Source organism: Lactuca virosa, chromosome 3, assembly GCF_052849685.1.
Source record: "Lactuca virosa cultivar CGN04683 chromosome 3, Lactuca_virosa_CGN04683_v6, whole genome shotgun sequence".
NCBI classification, from domain to species: Eukaryota; Viridiplantae; Streptophyta; class Magnoliopsida; order Asterales; family Asteraceae; genus Lactuca; species Lactuca virosa.
Window position 1 is genome coordinate 269,600,010 of NC_136428.1, and position 8,210 is coordinate 269,608,219.

Consider the following 8,210-nt stretch of genomic DNA (forward strand, 5'->3'; position numbering starts at 1 on the left):
AGTGAAGCATGATCTCGTGTTCCTCTATCGAATCGTGGAATATCATCTTCATGTGAAAAGCTTGTTCCACGGGATTTGGGAAGACCATAGTTGTCATACTTTGACATCTACAAAACGGGAGAAAAATTCAAGTTAGTTGATTGATTGAGTCCTTAATAAATCACCCAAATGAGATATTAAGGCTAGGACCCAACACAATACTCTACAACTTGGGAGAGGGATGCCGTAATCCAAATTGCAGAACATTTGAAGGTAAGTGAATGACGATTCACTAATTTCCACCATGAAAAACGAAAAAAAAATTAAGTTTTAAATCTATTGAAAATTCCTAGATCTTTTGAGATTCATTGAACATTTCAATGGCATGTTTAAATCTCGATATGCCCCTCGATTTGTGACTGGGATGCCGACGATCACAAAACAGGGTGTGAATAACCATGCAAACTTACATGGTGCCCTCAAATGTTACAGTCACCTATTCGATGTGCCGGTTAACCACACACGCTCCACCGAACTATGACAAACAATGAGTCACCCTTTGCTACCTTTGCTTAGAACCATTTAGTGTGCCGGTTAACCACACACGCTCCACTAACGTCTTCGCAAGGGCACAAAGTGTAATTTCACGGAATTGCATCAATTCACTTTTGTCTAAAGTAACTAAGATTGGGAATTTTGTATAAGACATTTAGTTACTTAATACTTCATTATACTTTTAATGGAAAGGGTTTGCCCTATCCTACCCGTTCGGCTAACGACCCTCCACTAGTCAAGAGTGCGGTGGGTAAGAGTGGATACCCATTCAATCGCCATTTATAGGCAATTTCCTTAAACACCCCTTATAGACTAGCTTCGTGAATGAGGCCTACTAACGGTAAGACTGACTGTTTACTCATACATATATATAATACTAGACTTTTAATGTTATATATAGTATAGGGTGTATTTTACACTTTTAAAATACTAGGTGGTCTAATTTAATAAAACATACTTTTAATTAAATTAAATGTAAACCACATCACTATGGATTTATTAACTCTCTTTTAATTATACACTTAATTAATTTAATAAAACCATAAGGGTGTGATTTGAACTTTTCAAAAACAATACTAGGGTTTTAGAATCTAACATTTCTAAATTAAACTTTTAATCAACTTTTAAATTCCAAAACTTGAGGGCAAGTTTTGAAACATTTCAAAACATTAGGGTTTAGAATTTAAATATTTCAAATCAAACCTTTTAATCAAAATTTAAATTCCAAAACTTGAGGGCAAGTATTTGAAACATTTCAAAAACACAAGGATCAAATAGCAAATAATTTAAAATAAACAATTAATTTAATGATTATCTAAATTTGACCTAATTTCAATTTCTTGCAAGATAAGTTACCCAATTAATACAAATAATTAATCTTTAATCATATAAGGAAGTTATTATCTAATCAATTGGTAATTATCTTTTGTTTAATCAAGGATATTCTCAAATATAAGATAAAATTCGAATATTAAAGACCCAAAACAATTAAGGCAAGTATCCTCAAGCAAAATAGCAAGAAATCCCAAAATCTGCTCTTACTAACGCTCGAACTCGCCGAGTTCCTCTATGGACTCGCCGAGTTGGAGCAACTCGCCGAGTCCACATTGGAACTCGCCGAGTTCATCAGTCAGGGAGCCAAAAAATCGATTTTGAAGCTTGAACAAATAACCAAGGCATCAATACAATAGAAACCAATCAAGGCTCTGATACCACTGATGGGTTTAGGCCATAAGAACATCCTATGTGCTCATGCAAACCCTAATGCTTGGATCTAGGTTTCTCTATTGTACATGCATTCATCCAAGACTATAAACCCTAGATCTAGCATGTGACAATCAATATTAACATATGAATTAGGGTTTAGATCATACCTTAATTGTTATGTAGCAATAACAATCTCAAATCCTCCTTGTAATGGCTTTAGAAAGCTTAGAGTCACAAGTGTCACTCCTCTAATGGCTCACAAACACCAAGAGCAAGAGGATGAAGAATAAGGAAAGAGGAGGCTGCCCAAAACGTGTGGAAACCCTAGTGGAACTCTTAGCCACGTTTTTGGGGCTTAAGGGTACTATATATACATGTAGGCTATTAGGGTTTTCAACTAGGAAACCCTAATCTGACTGCTTAAGCCCTAAGCAGCCCATGGACCCTTTTAGAATATCCCTTGGGCGATTTCTAATGGGTTTCCCCATAGAATTCGTCCAACCTATTATTCCAAGGTGATCCATAGCCCAAATGCAATTATATTATAATTACAGTTCCAGTCCCTTAAGTTTAATTAATCTCTTTTAGCCACAAAATTAATTATCAATTAATTCTTGACTAATATTAATTAAACAATATGATTTCTCCTTTAATATATTATTCTCATAATATATTAATAAATCATAATTAATCCTTTCTCTCCATAGTTCATCCTATCAAGTTGCTTTGGTGAAGGCAACCCAAAAGGACCATGCACCATCGGGTCAAGTACATACCAAAATAGTTATGGACTTAGACACTAATCCAACAGTTAGCTACAATCAATATTTGGCGGGTGACGAACTTGCCAAATTTACTACCTTCCGACGTCGATGAAGCGTACGGAAACTACCGCAAGGTATGATCCTTGTACTACCGCAAGGTGTGATCTTTGTACTACCGCAAGGTGTAATCCTTGTACTACCGCAAGGTGTGATTCTTGTACTACCGCAAGGTGAAATCCTTGTACTACCGCAAGGTGTGATCCTTGTACTACCGCAATGTGTGATCCTTGTAATAATAATAAGAGGTATAAAACTAAGTCATACAGTCGCAGCTACAGACTCATGGTAGCACAACTTTAGAAGCATTATACTTTGTCGATATACAAGTATGAATGTTAAGTATAAGTTCTCCAAAGACTTATACTCTATGTATAAGAATCTAGTAGGTATATTACGTGTATATTAAGTAGACCACTATACCTATCCTACTTACTCGTAAAGAATTGAAATAGATTTATACGTAGCGGTTTTACTCGTATAGAATTGAAATAAGATTTATACGTAGCAACTTAGTTTGTTTGGAATTACAAACATTTATACTTATACTCTAGGTTCAAGGATTGTTTAGGTATAAGACTTATTCGGTAAGTAAACCATTATACCTAGGATATATATACTAAATGTTTGAGAGTCAAAATGATACTTTCAAAACTATACTTTTGAACTTGGAAAATATATTATTTTTATATGGAGTCAAAACCTGTGGACTCACCAACTTTATGTTGACGTATCTTATAGGCATGTGTTTTCAGGAAGTTGATAAATATTATACGAGAAATGACGTTACACTGCCCGGTGTTTCCGCTGATGGTCGGGGTGTGACAGATTGGTATCAGAGCTATTAACTATAGTGAACTAGTACTTTCTTTTTGGATATAGTGTCTAAGTCCATAACTATATTTGGTATGTACTTGACCCGACCCGGCATGGTCCATTTGGGTTGCACTTCACCCGAACAATTTATGGATAATCGTTTGAGAATAGTATAAGTTATGATTTATTAATATATTATAAGTCCTAATATATTAATATAAAATCATATTATTTAATTAGTATTGATCTATAATTAATTTAGAATTAATTTAGAGATCAAAAGTATGACTAATTAAATATGGGCTCTTGTATTTATATAGTGTGGGCTAATGCTTATTTGGAATGGGCTAGGCTTGCATGGAAAGTCCATGGGTGCTAGGCTCTCAAACTCCAAGCAATCAACTACTACTACAAGGTAAGTAATTCTACTAGTTTTATTTGATTCAAGTACCCTATGCCATGCTAGTTAGGATAAGAACCTTGAAAAATAATTATTTGCATGTATCTTAGTCAAACATAGATCCAAGGTTTCTAGGGTTGCATGTACACCATAGGAGTGTTAGAATGCTCAAAACCCATCATTTCTTAGGAAAGCACGTCTATAGTTTAGGGCTACTCTGTTAGGTCAAACTACTTAGTCAAGTTATATTGTACATGGTACGAACCACAACTAAATGTAGACTGATCACCTATGTTTAATTATAGTCAGGCCGATGCACAACTAAACTTAGATACGTTGGTTGATAGACTAAAACACCTGAAGATTCTAGAAGATTCAAGATAGATCTCAGATCAGGATACCATCAACTCGGAGTACAAGAAGATGATGTTCCGAAGACAACATTTAGGACTCGGTATGGTCAATCTAAGTTCCTAGTTAAGCCTTTGGATTGACCAACGCTCCAACAATGTTCAAGGACCTCATGAATAGTTGTTTGCAAACCGTACTCAGATAAATTTGTGATAGTAGTTATCGATGATATATTGATATATTCACAAACCAAGGAAGAACACGGTCAACACTTGCAAATAATCTTGGAACTACTAAGAAAAGAAAATTTGTATGCCACATTCTCCGAATGTGAACTTTGGATTAGAGAAGTACAAATTTTTAGAACATGTAGTTAGTAACAAATGGATTCATGTCGAACCCTCCAAGATTGAAGCAATTAAGAATTGGGAAGCACCAAAGACGCCAACAAAAGTGCGTCAATTCTTAGGACTTGCTGGCTATTACCGTAGATTCATAGAGAATTTCTCCAAAATAGCCAAGCCGTTTACAACACCAACCCAGAAGGATATGAAGTTCAACTGGGAAGTCAAACAAGAAGCTGTTTTTCAGAAACTAAAGGAAATGTTGTGTAGTGCACCAATCCAATTCCTCCCAGACGGGACAGAAGATTTAGTCGTATACTGCGACGCATCAAATCAAGGATTGGGATGTGTGTTGATGCAAAGAGGAAAAGTTATCGCCTATGCATCACGATAACTTAAGGTGCATGAGAATAATTACATTACCCATGACCTTGAATTGGGAGCTGTAGTTTTGCACTGAGAAGTTGGAGACATAATTGGCCAGAGAACATTTAGGTGATACCTTATGTGCCGAGCCAGAAATAATCCACGACATAAACTCAAAAGATCGTGCAAATTAAGGATCGATTAAAGGCAGCACGTGATTGTCAGAAGAGCTATGCTGACGTACGATGTAAGCCTTTCGAATTCCAAGTTGGAGATAAAGTAATGTTGAAGGTCTCTCCTTGGAAAGCCGTAATTCGATTCAGAAACGAGGCAAACTAAACCCACGGTGTATAGGACCTTTTTTCTAGCAAGAATTGGTTATGTCGCATACCAAATCAAGTTACCTCAAGAGCTAAGCAATATACACGATGTTTTTCACGTGTCAAATCTCAAAAGATGTCTATTCAATGACACTCTTGTTGTACCTCTCGATGAGATACAAGTAAATACCAAACTCAACTTTGTAGAAGAACCTGTTGAAATCATGGATCGATACGCCAAACAATTAAAACAAAGTCGTATTCCCATAGTGAAAGTTCGATGGAACTCTTTACGAGGACCTGAATTTACTTGGGAATGTGAATATAAGATGAAACAAAAATTCCCCAAACTATTTAACAAAACCCCATCCACAAGATAACTTTCGGGACGAAATTGTTCTAACGGGGGAAGAATGTTACACCAGTCAAAATAGGTCAATAGAGAATCACATGTGATTATGCCAATCACATAATGTGATTTTGTTAAAATAGTAATGTGATAAACTTACTATGTAATTCATGTTAAAATATGAACATTCATACATAATTTATGATACAACTCATAGTATACGTCCATACGATTCCAAAAATATAGAGAACGTCTAAATCTGACTTCGCGTGAAGAACTTATGATAAACACGAACACTATAAATCTCTATAATAAGAGGACTTTAAAAAAGACTTAGAATTAGCTATTGGAGTCTACCTGAGCTACTGTATTCATCATCTAAGATTGGGGATCTTAGTGAAAGTTCTCTGACATGTATTCGTTAATCATGTGTGAGCGTGACAACCCCACCGTGGTTGTTAGCTACAACCAATATTTGGCGGGTGACGAACTTGCCAAATTTACTACCTTCCGACGTCGATGAAGCGTGCGGATACTACCGCAAGGTGTGATCCTTGTACTACCGCAAGGTGTGATCCTTGTACTCCCACAAGGTGTGATCCTTGTACTACCGCAAGGTGTAATCCTTGTACTACCGCAAGGTGTGATTCTTGTACTACCGCAAGGTGAAATCCTTGTACTACCGCAAGGTGTAATACTTGTACTACCGCAAGGTGTAATCCTTGTACTACTGCAATGTGTGATCCTTGTAATAATAATAAGAGGTATAAAACTAAGTCATACAGTCGCAGCTACAGACTCATGGTAGCACAACTTTAGAAGCATTATACTTTGTCGATATACAAGTATGAATGTTAAGTATAAGTTCCCCAAAGACTTATACTCTAAGTATAAGAATCTAGTAGGTATATTACTTGTATATTAAGTAGACCACTATACCTATCGTACTTAGTCGTATAGAATTGAAATAGATTTATACGTAGCGGTTTTACTCGTATAGAATTGAAATAAGATTTATACGTAGCAACTTAGTTTGTATGCAATTACAAACATTTATACTTATACTCTAGGTTCAAGGATTGTTTAGGTATAAGACTTATTCGGTAAGTAAACCATTATACCTAGGATATATATACTAAATGTTTGAGAGTCAAAATGATACTTTCAAAACTATACTTTTGAACTTGGAAAATATATTATTTTTATATGGAGTCAAAACCTGTGGACCCACCAACTTTTTGTTGACGTATTTTAAATGCATGTGTTTTCAGGAAGTTGATGACTATGATACAAGAAATGAGGTTACACTGCCCGGTGTTTCCGTCGATGGCCGGGGTGTGACAGATTGGTATCAGAGCTATTAACTATAGTGAACTAGTACTTTCTTTGGAAAGCACGTCTATAGTTTAGGGCTTACTCTATTAGGTTTAGGTATATCCCTTAGCCTACAATATAAAGTATTAGTAACTATACTACTGAAGGACTACTTACGAGAGCGGTGACAAAGATAGACATGTCGATTTGGGTTCCTGGATTTCAGAACGGCTATATGCTAAAATGATCATGCCCTTTTCGACTGTCCTGACTGGCCGGTGCCTTATCAGCTAGACCTGAAGTAACAAACAATAATTAATAATACTCGTGAATACAACAAACACAAAGATATAGAGTTATGTATGAACTCAGTCCCGCGATGAGAACACATGTATATAACCCAAAATTATAGAAAACCCAAACCTTCGATAAGAATTCAACGCAAGGTTTTAGGTCAAACTACTTAGTCGAGTTATATTGTACATGGTACGAACCAGAACTAAACGTAGACTGATCACCTATGTTTAATTATGGTCAGGCCGATGCACAACTAAACTTAGATACGGTGGTTGATAGACTAAAACACCTGAAGATTCTAGAAGATTCAAGATAGATCTCATATCAGGATACCATCAACTCGGAGTACAAGAAGATGATGTTCCGAAGACAACATTTAGGACTCGGTATGGTCAATCTAAGTTCCTAGTTAAGCCTTTGGATTGACCAACGCTCCAACAATGTTCAAGGACCTCACGAATAGTTGTTTGCAAACCGTACTTGGATAAATTTGTGATAGTAGTTATCGATGATATATTGATATATTCACAAACCAAGGAAGAGCACGGTCAACACTTGCAAATAATCTTGGAACTACTAAGAAATGAAAATTTGTATGCCAAATTCTCCGAATGTGAACTTTGGATTAGAGAAGTAAAAAATTTTAGAATATGTAGTTAGTAACAAATGGATTCATGTCGAACTCTCCAAGATTGAAGCAATTAAGAATTGGGAAGCACCAAATACGCCAACAGAAGTGCGTCAATTCTTAGGACTTGCTGGCTATTACCGTAGATTCATAGAGAATTTCTCCAAAATAGCCAAGCCGTTTACAACACCAACCCAGAAGGATATGAAGTTCAACTGGGAAGTCAAACAAGAAGCTGCTTTTCAGAAATTAAAGCAAATGTTGTGTAGTGCACCAATCCAATTCCTCCCAGATGGGACAGAAGATTTAGTCATATACTACGACGCATCAAATCAAGGATTGGGATGTGTGTTGATGCAAAGAGGAAAAGTTATGGCCTATGCATCACGAGAACTTAAGGTGCATGAGAATAATTACATTACCCATGACCTTGAATTGGTATCTATAGTTTTGCACTGAGAAGT